Below are 17,291 nucleotides of genomic sequence, written 5' to 3'. Positions count from 1 at the left end.
GGTAGGATTTTTCAAACTTAGGCGAGTACTGGACTGGCAGCTAAGCCCCCGAGTGAGAGGTTTGCTCACCACTCGGTAGGATTTTCAAACTTAGGCGAGTATTGTACTGGCAGCTAAGCCTCCGAGTAAGAGGCTTGCTCACCACTCAGTACGATTTTTCAAACTTACGCGAGTACTGGACTGCAGCTAAGACCCCGAGTGAGAGGGTTGCCCACCACTCGGTAGGATTTTACAAACTTAGGCGAGTACTGGACTACAGCTAAGCCCCCGAGTGGGAGGCTTGCTCACCACTCGGTAGGATTTTTCAAACTAAGGCGAGTACTGGACTGCAGCTAAGCCCCCGAGTGGGAGGCTTGCTCACCACTCGGTAATATTTTTCAAACTTAGGCGAGTACTGGACTGCAGCTAAGCCCTCGAGTGGGAGGCTTGCTCACCACTCGGTAGGATGATATGTCTCCAACGTATCTAAATTTTTTTATTGTTCCATGCTATTATATTATCAACCTTGGATGTTTTATATGCATTTATATGCTATTTTATATGATTTTTGGGACTAACCTATTAACCTAGAGGCCAGTGCCAGTTTTTTGTTTTTTTCCTTGTTTTAGAGTATCGCGGAAAAGGAAAATCAAACGGAGCCCAATTGACCTGAAACTTCACAGAACTTATTTTTGGACCAGAAGAAGCCCAAGGAGTATCGGAGATAGACCAAGAGAGTCCCGGGCTGCCCACCAGGGTCGGTGCCCCCCCCCTAGGCGTGCCCCCTGCCTCGTGGACAGCCCGGAGATCCACCGACGTACTTCTTCCTCCTATATATACCCATATACCCTAAAAACTTCGGGGAGCACAATAGATCGGGAGTTCCGATGCCAAAAGCCTCCGTAGCCACCAAAAACCAATCTAGACCTGTTTCGGCACCCTGCCGGAGGGGGGAATCCCTCTCTGGTGGCCATCTTCATCATCCCAGTGCTCTCCATGACGAGGAGGGAGTAGTTCTCCCTCGGTGCTGAGGGTATGTACCAGTAGCTATGTGTTTGATCTCGCTCTCTCTCTCTCATGTTCTTGAAGTGGCATGATCTTGATGTATCGCGAGCTTTGCTATTATAGTTGGATCTTATGATGTTTCTCCCCCTCTACTTTCTTGTGATGGATTGAGTTTTCCCTTTGAAGTTATCTTATCGGATTGAGTCTTTAAGGATTTGAGAACACTTGATGTATGTCTTGCATCTGCTTATCTATGGTGACAATGGGATATCACGTGATCCACTTGATGTATGTTTTGGTGATCAACTTGCGAGTTCCGTGAACTTATGCATAGGGGTTGGCACACGTTTTCGTCTTGACTCTCCGGTAGAAACTTTGGGGCACTCTTTGAAGTATTTTGTGTTGGTTTGAATAGATGAATCTGAGATTGTGTGATGCATATCGTATAATCATACCCACAAATACTTGAGGTGACATTGGAATATCTAGGTGACATTAGGGTTTTGGTTGATTTGTGTCTTAAGGTGTTATTCTAGTACGAACTCTATGATATATTGAACGGAAAGAATAGCTTCATGTTATTTTACTACGGACTCTTGAATAGATCGATCAGAAAGGATAACTTTGAGGTGATTTCGTACCCTACCATAATCTATTCGTTTGTTCTCCGCTATTAGTGACTTTGGAGTGACTATTTGTTGCATGTTGAGGGATAGTTATATGATCCAATTATGTTATTATTGTTGAGAGAACTTCCACTAGTGAAAGTATGAACCCCCAGGCCTTGTTTCAACTCATTGCAATACCTTTTGTGCTCACTTTTATCATTAGTTACCTTGCTGTTTTTATATTTTCAGATTGCAAAAACCTTTATCTACCATCCATATACCACTTGTATCACCATCTCTTCGCCGAACTAGTGCACCAATACAATTTACCATTGTATTGGGTGTGTTGGCGACACAAGAGACTCTTTGTTATTTGGTTGCAGGGTTGCTTGAGAGAGACCATCTTCATCCTACGCCTTCTACGGATTGATAAACCTTAGGTCATCCACTTGAGGGAAATTTGCTACTGTCCTACAAACCTCTGCACTTGGAGTCCCAACAACGTCTACAAGAAGAAGGTTGTGTAGTAGACATCAAGCTCTTTTCTGGCGCCGTTGCTGGGGAGGTTAGCGCTTGAAGGTATATCTTTAGATCTTGCAACCGAATCTTTTTGTTTCTTGTTTTAGCACTAGTTTAGTTTATAAAAGAAAACTACAAAAAATATGGAATTGAGTTTGCCTCATACGCTTCATCTTTTTAATATCTTTCATGAGTATGATGGAAAGGAAAATTGTGCCAAAGTGGTAGAAGAAGAATGCATTAAAATGTTTGGCACTAAATCTTTGGATGATGAGCATGAGTGCAATGTTGTTAGTATGAACTCCTTGAATATCCATAGTACTAATGATGATTGCACTAGTTATGATGAAAATGTCTCCTATAAACATGTCAATTTTTGTGGAGTGCATTAGGTTTGCAAGTACACACCAAATAGGAAAGATAGATATTGCGAGAGGCATAAGCATTTAGAAACCAAATGGTTGCAAGAAAGGCTAAATGTTAGTGCTGAAAATTTAAAATTTCTTAGCCATACTTGTGAACTTTGCAATGAACATGGTCATTTAAATATCAAATGCAAATTGTTTCATGATCGAACCGTGTCCAAAAATTGTGATGAATTGATTTCCCTTGCACATTATAATGAACTTAGTTTGCTTTTGGGTTATGAAGAAATGAAACGTCAAACTAAGATTATTCCAGAATATAACCTCAAGAAATTCCTCGATATTGATTTAGAGGAAATTTATATGTATTGTGCGGTGAATTGTATTGAAAATCCTTATATTGCCAATTACATAAAGAAAAGAAAAGAAATAGAAGATGAAGAGAATACTAATGAAAGGGAAGAGACTTCCCAATATCCTCCTATTATTTCTTATGATGAATCAGGTAACGAGGAGGAGCCTTCTATTCAACCAATCTCATTAATAAGGAGTTCCATAAAGAGGGTTGAACCCACACATGATGTGAAGAAGAAAATAAAAGACGGAGAAGCAAAGGTAAAAAGGTATCTCTCCCAAATGATGTTGCTCCTATTACTCCTTGTGATGATGATAATTGCTACACTGTTGGTGATATCCATACTATTAATGATGAAAGTGATTATGCTTATGATATGAAAAGTCCCAAGCTTGGGGGTGCTATGTTTGATGAAGATGATGTTTTTGAGAATATATTTGCTGCAATTAATGTTAGTCCCAAGCTTGGGGAAGCTAAGTTTAATGAAGATGATATTTTTAGTCTCCCAAGTTTTGATATGCAAATTTATAATGATGATAGCATGCCTCCTACTTATGATGATTATATTGATGAAAGTGGGTTTGGAAGAGTGTCAACTTTAGGAAGTAATGATCCCACTATTTTGGAGGATGTTGAATATTATTATGATAATTATGAAAGTGGATTTGGAGAGGTCATGACTATATTTAGTGATGATTCCACTATCTTGGAAGAGGTTTCAATCGATTATGATGAGAACAAAGTTGCTACTAATGATAATAATTGTGATGATACATATGCTATAAAAATTAGTGATGATTATATTTATAAAAAATGTCATGACTATGATTACCCTTTTTCTGAACATTACTCTTTTAATGTGGAAACAATTTATAGTATTCGAGTCTCTTATGATACTCCCACTATTCCGAATGAGAAGAACTTTGCTTATGTGGAGAGTAATAAAATTTTTATGCTTGTAGATCATGAAAAGAATGCTTTTGGTGCTAGTTATATTGTTGAATTCATTAATTATGCTACTGAAAATTATTTTGAGGGAGGAACATATGCTTGTAGTAATTGCAATAATATCAAGTTTCCTCTCTATGTGCTTAATGTTTTGAAGTTATGCTTGTTTTGCCTTCCTATGCTAGTTGATTATTCTTCCTATAAGTTGTTTACTCAAAAAATCCCTATGCATAGGAAGTGGGTTAGACTTAAATTTTCTAGTCATATTCTTCATGATGCTCTTTTATGTTACAATTCTTATCTTTTATGTGAGGATCATTGAAATCATCATGCCTAGCTAGGGGCTTTAAACGATAGCGCTTGTTGGGAGGCAACCCAATTTTATTTTTGTTATTTAACTTTTGCTCATGTTTAGCAATAAAAAATTTATCTAGCCTATGTTATGATTGAGTTTTTTATGTTTTAGTTAGTGTTTGTGCCAAGTAGAACCGTTGGGAAGACTTGGGGAAAGTCTTGTTGATCTTGCTGTAAAAAACAGAAACTTTAGCGCTCACGAGAATTGCTGGCTTTTTTATTGGAGAGTGCTATTTAGTTAATTATTTTTTCAGATGATTAATAGATAAATTCCTCACGTCCATAAATTTATTTTAGAATTTTTGGGGTTCCAGTAGTTTGCGTTAGTTATAGATTACTACAGACTGTTCTGTTTTTGACAGATTCTGTTTTTCGTGTGTTGTTTGCTTATTTTAATGAATCTATGGCTAGTAAAAGAGTTTATAAACCATAGGGAAGTTGGAATACAGTAGTTTTAACACCAATATAAATAAAGAATGAGTTCATTACAGTACCTTGAAGTGGTGGTTTGTTTTCTTTTGCTAACGGAGCTCATGAAGATTTTCTTTTAAGTTTTGTGTTGTGAAGTTTTCAAGTTTTGGGTAAAGATTCGATGGACTATGGAATAAGGAGTGGCAAGAGCCTAAGATTGGGGATTCCCAAGGCACCCCAAGGTAATATTCAAGGACAACCAAAAGCCTGAGCTTGGGGATGCCCCGGATGGCATCCCCTCTTTCGTCTTTGTTCATTGGTAACTTTACTTGGAGCTATATTTTTATTCACCACATGATATGTGTTTTGCTTGGAGCGTAATTTTATTTTATTTTGTTTTGCTTGATGTATGAATAAAATACCAAGATATGAAATTCTTAAATGTTAGAGAGTCTTCATATAGTTACATAATTATTCGACTACTCATTGATCTTCACTTGTATCTTTTGGAGTAGTTTGTCATTTGCTCTAGTGCTTCACTTGTATCTTTTTGGAGCACGGCGGTGGTTTTATTTTGAAGAAATAGTCGAACTCTCGTGCTTCACTTATATTATTTTGAGAGTCTTTAGAACAGCATGGTAATTTGCTTTGGTTATGAAATTAGTCCTAATATGATGGGCATCCAAGAGGGATATAATAAAAACTTTCATATAAAGTGCATTGAATACTATGAGAAGTTTGATACTTGATTATTGTTTTGAGATATGGAGATATTGATATTAAAGTTGTGCTTGTTGAGTAGTTGTGAATTTGAGAAATACTTGTGTTGAAGTTTGTGATTCCCGTAGCATGCATGCATGGTGAACCGTTATGTGACAAAGTCAGGGCATGATTTATTTATTGATTGTCTTCCTTATGAGTGGTGGTCGGGGACGAGCAATGGTCTTTTCCTAGCAATATATCCCCCTAGGAGCATGCGCGTAGTACTTTGCTTCAATAACTAATATATTTTTGCAATAAGTATGTGAGTTCTTTATGACTAATGTTGAGTCCATGGATTATATGCACTCTCACCCTTCCACCGTTGCTAGCCTCTCTAATACCGCGCACCTTTCGCCGGTATGATACACCCACCATATACCTTCCTCAAAACAGCCACCATACCTACCTATCATGGCATTTCCATAGCCATTCCAAGATATATTGACATGCAACTTACCATCGTTCCATTTATTATGACACGCTCCATGATTGCCATATTGCTTTGCATGATCATGTACTTGACATCGTATTTGTGGCAAAGCCACCGTTCATAATTCTTCCATACATGTCACTCTTGATTCATTGCACATCCCGGTACACTGCCAGAGGCATTCACATAGAGCCATATTTTGTTCTAAGTATTGAGTTGTAATCATTGAGTTGTAAATGAATAGAAGTGTGATGATCATCAATAATAGAGCATTGTCCCAAAAATAAGAGAAAGGCCAAAAAAGGGAAGGCCAATAAAAAGAATAAAAAGGGAAATGAAAAAAGAAAAAAAGGGCAATGCTACTATCCTTTTTCCACGCTTGTGCTTCAAAGTAGCACCATGATCTTTATAATAGACAGTCTCTTGTTTTTTCACTTCCGTATACTAGTGGTAACTTTTCATTATAGAACTTGGCTTGCATATTCCAATAATCGGCCTCCTCAATGGCCTAGGTCTTCGTGAGCAAGCAAGTTGGATGCACACCCACTTAGTTTCTTTTGTTGAGCTTTCATACATTTATAGTTCTAGTGCATCCGTTGCATGGCAATCCCTACTCACTCACATTGATATCTATTAATGGGCATCTCCATAGCCCGTTGATATGCCTAGTTGATGTGAGACTATCTTCTCCCTTTTTGTCTTCTCCACAACCACCATTCTATTCCACATATAGTGCTATGTCCATGGCTCACACTCATGTATTGCGTGAAGATTGAAAAGGTTTGAGAACACCAAAAGTATGAAACAATTGCTTGGCTTGTCATCGGGGTTGTGCATGATTTAAATATTTTGTGTGGTGAAGATGGAGCATAGCTAGACTATATGATTTTGTAGGGATAGCTTTCTTTGGCCATGTTATTTTGAGAAGACATAATTGCTTTGTTAGTATGCTTGAAGTATTATTATTTTTATGTCAATATTAAACTTTTGTCTTGAATCTTATGGATCTGAATATTCTTGCCACAATAAAGAAAATTACATGGATAAATATGTTAGGTAGCATTCCACATCAAAAATTCTGTTTTTATAATTAACCTACTTGAGGACGAGCAGAAATTAAGCTTGGGATGCTGATACATCTCCAACGTATCTATAATTTTTTATTGTTCGATGCTATTATATTATCAACCTTGGATGTTTTATATGCATTTATATGCTATTCTATATGATTTTTGGGACTAACCTATTAACCTAGAGCCCAGTGCTAGTTTTTGTTTTTCCTTGTTTTAGAGTATCGCAGAAAAGGAAAATCAAACGGAGTCCAATTGACCTGAAACTTCACGGAACTTATTTTTGGACCAGATGAAGCCCATGGAGTATCGGAGATGGACCAGGAGACTCTCGGGCTGCCCACGAGGGTGGGGGGCGCGCCCACCCCCCTGGGCGCACCCCCTGCCTCGTGGACAGCCCGGAGATCCACCGACGTAGTTCTTCCTCCTATATATACCCATATATCCTAAAAACTTCGGGGAGCACAATAGATCGGGAGTTCCGCCGCCAGAAGCCTCTGTAGCCACCAAAAACCAATCTAGACTCGCTCCGGCACCCTGCCGGAGGGGGGAATCCCTCTCCGGTGTCCATCTTCATCATCTCGGTGCTCTCCATGATGAGGAGGGAGTAGTTCTCCCTCGGGTCTGAGGGTATGTACCAGTAGCTATGTGTTTGATCTCTCTCTCTCTCTCTCGTGTTCTTGAAGTGGCACGATCTTGATGTATCGCGAGCTTTGCTATTATAGTTGGATCTTATGATGTTTCTCCCCCTCTACTCTCTTGTAATGGATTGAGTTTTCCCTTTGAAGTTATCTTATCAGATTGAGTCTTTAAGGATTTGAGAACACTTGATGTATGTCTTGCGTGTGCTTATCTATGGTGACAATGGGATATCACGTGATCCACTTGATGTATGTTTTGGTGATCAACTTGCGAGTTCCGTGAACTTATGCATAGGGGTTGGCACACGTTTTCGTCTTGACTCTCCGGTAGAAACTTTGGGGCACTCTTTGATGTATTTTGTGTTGGTTTGAATAGATGAATCTGAGATTGTGTAATGCATATCGTATAATCATACCCACGGATACTTGAGGTGACATTGGACTATCTGGGTGACATTATGGTTTTGGTTGATTTTTGTCTTAAGGTGTTATTCTAGTACGAACTCTATGATAGATTCAACAGAAAGAATAGCTTCATGTTATTTTACTACAGACTCTTGAATATATCGACCAGAAAGGATAACTTTGAGGTGGTTTTGTACCCTACCATAATATCTTCGTTTGTTCTCCGCTACTAGTGACTTTGGAGTGACTCTTTGTTGCATGTTGAGGGATAGTTATATGATCCAATTATGTTATTATTGTTGAGAGAACTTTCACTAGTGAAAGTATGAACCCTAGGCCTTGTTTCAACGCATTGGAATACCGTTTGTGCTCACTTTTATCATTAGTTACCTTGTTGTTTTTATATTTTCATATTACAAAAACCTTTATCTACCATCCATATACCACTTGTATCACCATCTCTTCGCCGAACTAGTGCACCTATACAATTTACCATTGTATTGGGTGTGTTGGGGACACAAGAGACTCTTTGTTATTTGGTTGCAGGGTTGCTTGAGAGAGACCATCTTCATCCTACGCCTCCTACGGATTGATAAACCTTAGGTTATCCACTTGAGGGAAATTTGCCACTGTTCTACAAACCTCTGCACTTGGAGGCCCAACATTGTCTACAAGAAGAAGGCTGTGTAGTAGACATCATAGGATTTTTCAAACTTAGGAGAAACGGATTCGCAGCTAAGCCTCCGAGTGAGAGGCTTGCTCAACACTCGATAGGATTTTTTTTTAAACTTAGGCGAAACAGATTCGCATCTAAGGCACCCACTGGGGGATTTAGAACATATAAAAAAGGAACAGTAATCATTTAAGAGACTGTAAAACTGTGTCTTTGATAATCAAACTAAAGGGTATTTCTTACTACATCTCAACAGTCTGAATGCTTAAGTGTAAAAGGGGCGGAGTAGCTCCGCATTCCAAGCGCGTGCCTCGTCTTTCTTGTGCTCAACATTGTATAAGCGGTATGCTCCATTGTGGATCACTCTGGTGATAATGAAGGGGCCTTCCCAAGTAGGGGCGAGCTTGTGTCATTTCTGTTGATCCACTCGAAGAACCAAGTCTCCTTCTTGAAATGCTCGACCCCTCACATTTCTGGCGTGGAATCGACACAAGTCTTGCTGATAAATGGTAGACCGGATCAGGGCCATCTCTCTTTCCTCTTCCTGGAGATCAACTGCGTCTTGCCGAGCCTGTTCTGCTTCATCTTCTGAGAAAAGCTCGACTCTGGGTGCATTGTGAAGCAAGTCACTCGGAAGTACAACTTCAGCTCCATAGACCAAGAAGAATGGAGTTCGGCCAGTCGAGCGATTAGGAGTTGTCCTCAAACCCCAAAGCACTGATGGAAGTTCATCGACCCAGGCGCCTGCCACGTGCTTTAGATCACGCATCAGTCGGGGTTTCAGTCCTTTGAGAATCAATCCATTTGCTCTTTCAGCTTGTCCATTCGACTGGGAATGGGCGACTGAAGCATAATCGACTTGAGTGCCTTGGGAAGCGCAGAAGGCTCTGAACTCATCAGAATTGAAGTTTGACCCATTGTCAATGATGATGTTGTGCGGAACATCATATCTGGATGTTAACTCTTTGATGAAACTGACCGCAGTACTAGCTTCAAGACTTTTGATAGGTTTAGCTACAATCCATTTGGTGAACTAGTCGACTGCCACGAGTACATGGGTGAAACCGCTCCTACCCGTTCTCAGAGGTCCAACCATGTCCAAACCCCAAACAGCGAAGGGCCATACGAGTGGAATGGTCTTCAGGGCTGATGCAGGCTTGTGAGACATGTTGGAGTAAAACTGCAACCTTCACATATGTCGACTATTTCTTGTGCCATCTCGTTTTCCCGTGGCCAATAAAATCCCGCTCGTTATGCTTTGGCCACAATGGTCTGAGAGGATGCATGGTGACCATAGGTCCCCGAGTGGATGTCGTTAAGGATCACTCGACCTTCTTCTGGTGTTATGCATTTTTGGCTGACTCCAGTTACACTTTCTCTGAACAGCTGCCCTCTTAACACAGTAAAAGCTTTGGATTGGCGGACGATCTGTCGGGCCTCTTCTTCATCCTCTGGGAGTTCCTTCCTAAGGATGTACGTGATTGTCGGTGTCAAAACTGGCAGATCTCGGGTAGGGGGTCCCAAACTGTGCGTCTAGGCGGATGGTAACAGGAGGTAGGGGACACGATGTTTTACCCAGGTTCGGGCCCTCTTGATGGAGGTAAAACCCTACGTCCTGCTTGATTAATATTGATGATATGGGTAGTACAAGAGTAGATCTACCACGAGATCGGAGAGGCTAAACCCTAGAAGCTAGCCTATGGTATGATTGTTTGTTCGTCCTACGGACTAAAACTCTCCTGTTTATATGGACATCGGAGAGGGCTAGGGCTACACAGAGTCGGTTACAATGGTAGGAGATCTACATATCCGTATCGCCAAGCTTGCCTTCCACGCCAAGGGAAGTCCCTTCCGGACACGGGACGAAGTCTTCAATCTTGTATCTTCATGGTCCAGGAGTCCGGCCGAAGGTATAGTCCGGCTATCCGGACACCCCCTAATACAGGACTCCCTCAGTAGCCCCTGAACCAGGCTTCAATGACGACAAGTCCGGCGCGCAGATTGTCTTTGGCATTGCAAGGCGGGTTCCTCCTCCAAGTACTTCATAGAAGATTTTGAACACAAAGGTAGTGTCCGGCTCTGCAAAATAAGTTTCCACATACTGCCATAGAGAGAATAATATTTACGCAAATCTAATCTGCTGACATATTCCGTAGCATGACATCACACCATGGCCAAGTCTTTATTCGAATCGTTTTACTGTCCCACCTTAGCGCGTTTAGCGAGGCAGTTTCCTTGGCACGTCTTGTCAAAGCAGAGATCGTGTCCCCTTATTCCGGGATTCTAATCAATACGGGCGTGTGTAACCCAATCTGCGCCATTGATTACGGCGCTTGGGAGATAAGCGAGTTTTACCAGGCTGGTGGGGACACATAGTCGCGTCCACCCATATAAGGGGATAAGGATCCACCTTTTCATCCACGCCTTCTTCCTGCTTTGCCTATCCATTTCCGCGCACTCGAGCTCCAGCGCCCAAGTCCGCACACCCCACCTCAACCTTCTCCAGCCATGTCCGGAGCGGGAGGCAAGTGGATGGTCTCCTCCATTACGGAGGGAGACATCAAAAAACCGAGGAAGGCCGGATACTTGTCTAACGACATTGCGCACCGGCTTCCCGAAGAGGGGCAGCTCATCCCCACCCCTATGCCCCATGAGAGGGTGGTGTTCCTCCCCCATTTCCTCCGCGGACTGGGTTTCCCTCTCCACCCATTTGTCCGGGGGCTCATGTTCTACTATGGCCTGGGTTTCCATGATCTGGCCCCGAACTGTGTCCTCAACATCTCGGCATTTATCGTCGTGTGCGAGGCTTTCTTCTGCATCCGCCCCCATTTCGGCCTATGGCTGAATACTTTCAATGTCAAGCCGAAGGTGGTGCGCGGCACCCAGGCAGAGTGCGGAGGCGCCATGGTGGGCAAGATTCCCAACGTCCTATGGCTCGAGAGCTCCTTCATAGAGTCCCTAAAGGGGTGGCAATCGGGGTGGTTTTACATCACCGAGCCGCGCGACCCTGAATGGGTCGCAGCCCCCGAGTTCTGATCCGGACCCCCTACGCGGCTCGCCTCCTGGAAAGAGACGGGCCTGTCATGGGGTAAAAAAGGAGAGCTGACCGGACTCCAAACATGCGTCCAAACCCTGGTGGACAAGAAGCTCAAACTTGGCAACGTAGTCTAGGTGATGCTCATCCGCCGGATCCTCCCGTGTCAACAACGGGCTTTCAACCTGTGGGAGTTCGACCCAGCGCGACACCGAACTCTAAGCAGGCTCTTCGACACGACGTACGAAGATGCCTAGAAGGTGCTTTTCAAGGGCGCCGAGGCCCCCGCATTCGCTACCGAGGATCGCGGATTCAGCACGCAGCGTCACGCTCGTGAGGTAAGCTGTTTTTACCTTTTACAGGGTATTAGTTTTTCATAGTTTGACTCCATGCGGGATCTAAGCTCCCTTACCTTTGACAGAATTGGCAGGAGATGTCCAGACAGGTCAACTGTCCGGCTCCTTGCCCAATGGCCCAGCAGACGCTCGCTTGGCGAAGCTGCTGGTTCCGGCACCCTATGTGGTGCCGGAGAAGAAGGCCAAGAATAAGGCCACGGGGACTCGAAAGAGTGCCCGGCGCCAGGAGGTGTCGGATTCATCATCCGACGACTCCAAGGCGCACTCCTCCCATGAAGACGAGGAGGAGGAAGAAGAGACCTCTCCTCCTCCAGCGGGGGGACGGAAGAAAAGGAAGGCCGCCCCAACTGGGGAGGCCGAAGGGTCCAAGAAGGGGAAGACCCGTCCTCCGGACTACTCCACCAACACCGACGACAGTGAAGAGGAGTGGCCGCATAGGGCCAAGCCCCTGGCGAGATTGTAAGTATCCGGATACCAGAGTGATTCATAGTATTCCCCCATTGCACAGCTTTTCCTTACGTCGAACATGTTTATGCAGTCCACCCAAAGACCGGCTTGACGTGTCGTCGAGCGGTTCCCTAGATTCGTCGGATGTGAATTCGCTTCTGACGGCTACCTCCCCCCATCCTACGGATGACGCCGCGGTGGCGTCCCAACAGGTTCCAAGCCAGGAGGAGGTGGTCCTGGAGGCGCCGCAAGGCGACCTCCCGGACTCCAGGCGTAAAGGGGATAGAACCCCCAAGGGCTCCAAGTCCGGCCTTGAGCCGGACACTGCGCCGGAACCTTCAATGGTTCCGGACTCCGGTAGGCAGCCTCCTTCCAAGAGGAGCAAGCCTACCGAGCCAGCGACCTTCGTCCAACTGGAGGCACCGGACAATTTGTTGGAGGTGCTTAACGGCGCCTCCATCGACGAGGAGCACCGCACTGTTATGAGTGCGGTGATCCAGAAGGTTCAGTCCGCCAAGAGCGGACTGACTGAAGCCTGTGCCAGCCTTCTAATAGGCTTTGAGGTAAGCCTTCTAATAGCCCCTGATGCTCTGTTCGGTGTTCGAAAAGAAAAGCCGAATAGAGGATCTAATAACATTCGCAGGAGTCTAACATAATCAAGTCAATATGCGTATGCAGGCTTCGCTGCTGGCCTCCGCCGCACTGACTGCGGAGGTGGATACGCTGAAGCAAAACCTCGCACGGTCCAAGAACGAGCTCGGCCATGCCAAGAGGCAACTCGAGGAGAAGGAAGGTAAGTAATACCTTGCGCAAGTATATAGAGAAGATGTGGTTGCAAAAAATGACAGGATCAACGTGCTATTATAGAGGCCACGACCGAGGTGGCAACCCTTAAGAAAGCGTTGTCCGAGGCCGAAAACAGAGCGGCCGCAGAGCGCACAGAGAGAGGGAAGCAGGAGGCGCGGGTGGAGGAGGTGCAGAAAGAGCTCCAGGCTCTTGTGAAAAAACACGAGAGTTTGGAGCTTGACTCGAAGACGCAAGCGTCCGAGCTTGCGGCAGCCCTCGAAAGCACGAAGTCTGCCAAGGCCGAAGCCCAGAAAGCCCTCCAAGAAATTGGAGATATGAAGAAGATAGCGGCGGGTAAGGCATTCATTATGCAAAGCAAGCACGTGAAAGTGAATTACTTGTTACTTACCCGAGTCCGGAGCTCTCCAGGAGCATTCAGAGATTTGCCCCATAGTGCGTCTGATGCCGCCGCCTACTGTCGAGCCAAGGAGGGGAGCTCGACGGTGAAGATGTTCTGGTCTCAGTATGCTGAGGCCGGACACCTGGTGCCTTTGAGCGACCAGCTGAAGCAAATGATCGAGCTCCACAAGGTGGCCGAACAGGCCATAAAGGGCCTCATTGTTCGGCTTTGGCCTGGAGAGGCTCTGCCTGGGAGCTACTTCGGGCTGGTGAGGCGGCTAGTGGATGATTGTCCACTGCTTGAAGTAATCAAGCGCTCCATCTGCATCGAAGGTGCCCGTTGGGTGCTTGCCCGTGCTAAAGTGCACTGGGGCAAGATGGATGCAGAGAAGCTGGTGAAGGACGGGCCGCCGCCGAGCAAGGAGCATCGTGTCCTGGAAGCATATTATGAGGGCGTCCTGAAGGGTTCCCACATTATAGCGGATGAATGCTCCAAAGATGTAATATTTGAGTAAACTCACATTTGTGATCCTGTATGCTGAAAACTTTTTCATATGCGCTAAGCAACACTTTTGAATTTAAATATTACCTTCTGTGCGACCGTTCATCAAATTTGAGAGATGGCGAGTCGTCGGCTTCTACCCCCATGCCATGAGTGCTGGGGTGTTCGGGATAAACATGAGCGCTCTTTTTCCCATTCTTGGGTCCTTGGAGGGAGGCGCTCAACACAACGAACAAGGCAATCGGACTATAATGCTTGAACACTCTCACTTAGCCATAGAATTCTATAATTTTAAATTTCGGCGAAGCCCCTAGTGTTCGGAAGACCGAGTTCAGGGCGCTATCCACGCCTAGGCCGGACAAAGCCGACTACTTGCTCTAAGCGGCATAAGTCTTTAGGGACTTGAAAACCTCTCGAACAGCGACCAGCTCTCGCCTCATCATGACGGTCAGTTTTAGCTTTCTCTACTGAGGTGCTTAGCCCAGCTCAACTGGGGCACAATTGCAGTAGTTCTCCTAGTGCTACCTTAGCCGATATAACGGAACGTAAGGTACCAAAACATAGGAGCCGGGCAAACCCATCTATTGACCCAAGACATGATTCGGAGCCGATGCATATAATGCTATAAGTTCGGGGTGCCGCACTTGTGAAAGTGTTCGGACTTCTCACACCGTATTGTGGGGTACTGAAGCCCCTGGCGTATTGGTCGTACCAAAGTGTACGGGTGCAACATGTCATTAATGAACATATATTCGTAAAAAAGAGTAATGCAATAATAGACGGAAGCTATGCATTGTTTATTTAAAAAAGTTGCGATCAAAGCAGAACGATACAAATACTACAATAAGAAAAAGATGAGACTATTTAACATGTCCTCTCCAGGGGCAAGCTGCGGAATGTTATGTGAAACGGGTATATTGCTCGTTATAGAGACCACCTTAGAGTTCCATAGTGCGGCGTAGCTTTCTGCTTCCATGGTTGTATCGTTTGTGCGGCAATTGTACTACCGGACAAGCCTTCCTAAGAATGGATTCCTGAAAAATAAGAGAAAATTAAGAAATCGGCAGCCCTAGTGCGGTTTAAGCCGCGTTTCGGGCGTGCCGTGATGGTTCCCCTACCCCTGTGCCCATGGTATTTCCAGAGTGTAGTTATGTACATGCAACACTAGTTTCGCAAGTTCGCGAGGACTGGGGTTGGGGCCGCATTGCTACGCTTGCTCGGAACGTGCCAGACGGTCTTGTTGTAGGTTACTCCAGGCGCGCTTGATGGTGTCCAAACGTTTAATGGACGGACTGGAGAATGTCCTTGAGAGGCTGCTTTGTACTTCCGCTGCGATAGCCGCCGTATGCTCCTCCGTTCGTAGAGAGCGTTCGGTGTTTCCATTGACCGTGATGACGCCTCGAGGGCCTGGCATCTTGAGCTTGAGGTATGCGTAGTGCGGCACCGCATTGAACTTGGCAAATGCGGTTTGCCCGAGCAGTGCGTGATAGCCACTGCAGAACGGGACTATGTCGAAGATTAACTCCTCACTTCAGAAATTATCCGGAGATCCGAAGACCACTTCAAGTGTAACTGAGCCTGTACAGTTGCCCTCTACACTAGGTATGACGCCTTTAAAGGTCGTTTTAGTGGGTTTAATCCTCAAGGGATCGATACCCATTTTCCGCACTGTATCCTGGTAAAGCAGGTTCAGGCTGCTGCCGCCGTCCATAAGGATTCTAGTGAGGTGAAATCCGTCAACAATTGGGTCTAGAACCAATGCGGCGAATCTGCCATGACGGATGCTAGTGGGGTGGTCCCTTCGATCAAAAGTGATCGGGCAGGAAGACCATGGGTTGAACTTTGGGGCTACTGTCTCCATCGCGTATACGTCCCTTAGCGCACGCTTCTGCTCCCTCTTGGGGACGTGGGTTGCGTATATCATGTTCACCGTCCGCACTTGTGGGGGAAAACCTTTTTGTCCACTGTTGTTCAGCAGTCGAGGCTCCTCCTCATCATCGCTATGCAGCCCCTTGTCTCTGCTTTGGGCATTTAACTTGCCTGCCTGCTTGAACACCCAACAACCCCTGTTGGTGTGATTGGCTGGTTTTTCGGGGGTGCCATGTATCTGGCATGAGCGGTCGAGTATTCGGTCCAAACTGGACGGGCCTGGGGTATTTCTTTTGAATGGCTTTTTCCGCTGACCGGGTTTAGAGCCTCTGAATCCGGCATTAACTGCCGTATCCTCAGCATTGTCGCTGTTAATGCGGCGCTTTTGCTTGTTGCGACGCGACCTGCCACTGCTATCCTTGGTATCCGAATTACCAGGGCTCTTGGTCATGTTATTGCTGCGAGCTAGCCAGCTATCTTCTCCCGCGCAAAAGCGGGTCATAAGTGTCGTGAGGGCTGCCATAGATTTCGGCTTTTCCTGTCCTAGGTGCCATGCAAGCCACTCGTCGCGGATGTTATGCTTGAAGGCTGCTAGGGCCTCTGCGTCCGGACAGTCGACGATTTGATTTTTCTTGGTTAGGAACTATGTCCAGAATTGTCTGGATGATTCCTCTGGCTGCTGAATTATGTGGCTAAGGTCATGGGCGTCTGGTGGGTGCACATAAGTGCCTTGGAAATTGTCGAGGAATGCGGCTTCCAGGTCCTCCCAACAACCAATTGATTCTGCTGGCAAGTTGTTAAGCCAATGCTGAGCTGGTACTTTAAGCTTGAGTGGGAGGTATTTGATGGCATTTAGGTCATCACCGCGGGCCATGTGGATATGAAGGAGATAATCCTGGATCCATACCGCAGGATCTGTTGTGCCATCATACGATTCGATGTTCACGGGTTTGAAACTCTCAGGGATATCTGTGAAGCATAGTGGGTGTGCGGCGCCTCTGTATTGGGCTATATCACGACGCAGCTCAAACGAGCTTTGTCTACTGTGTTCGGCCCGGCCGGATTGACTGTATCCGGAGTGACGATTACTGTCTTGTGTCGTGGGGCGCCCACGTGATCTGTAGATCGATCTTGTTTGCCTTGCCTTGTCCTCCAATATATCTCGCAGGTCTGGCGCATTTTCCCGTGCCTTGGTATTTTTTGAGCGGCGCCAGGGTGCAGCTTCAGTGGAGGACCGAGAGGCTTCTCTGTCGCGGCCACGTGGTGGCCGGTCGACCGCATCATGCGCTGGTGATGTAGGTTTAGGTGCTTCCTCCTCTAGTCGGGGTAGCAAAATGCGCTTTGTGTAGCTCTTGGAGGGGCGTTTGAGTTCA

This window comes from Triticum aestivum, chromosome 5A, assembly GCF_018294505.1.
Source record: "Triticum aestivum cultivar Chinese Spring chromosome 5A, IWGSC CS RefSeq v2.1, whole genome shotgun sequence".
Classification (NCBI taxonomy): Eukaryota; Viridiplantae; Streptophyta; class Magnoliopsida; order Poales; family Poaceae; genus Triticum; species Triticum aestivum.
Note: the sequence above shows the minus strand (reverse complement) of the source record.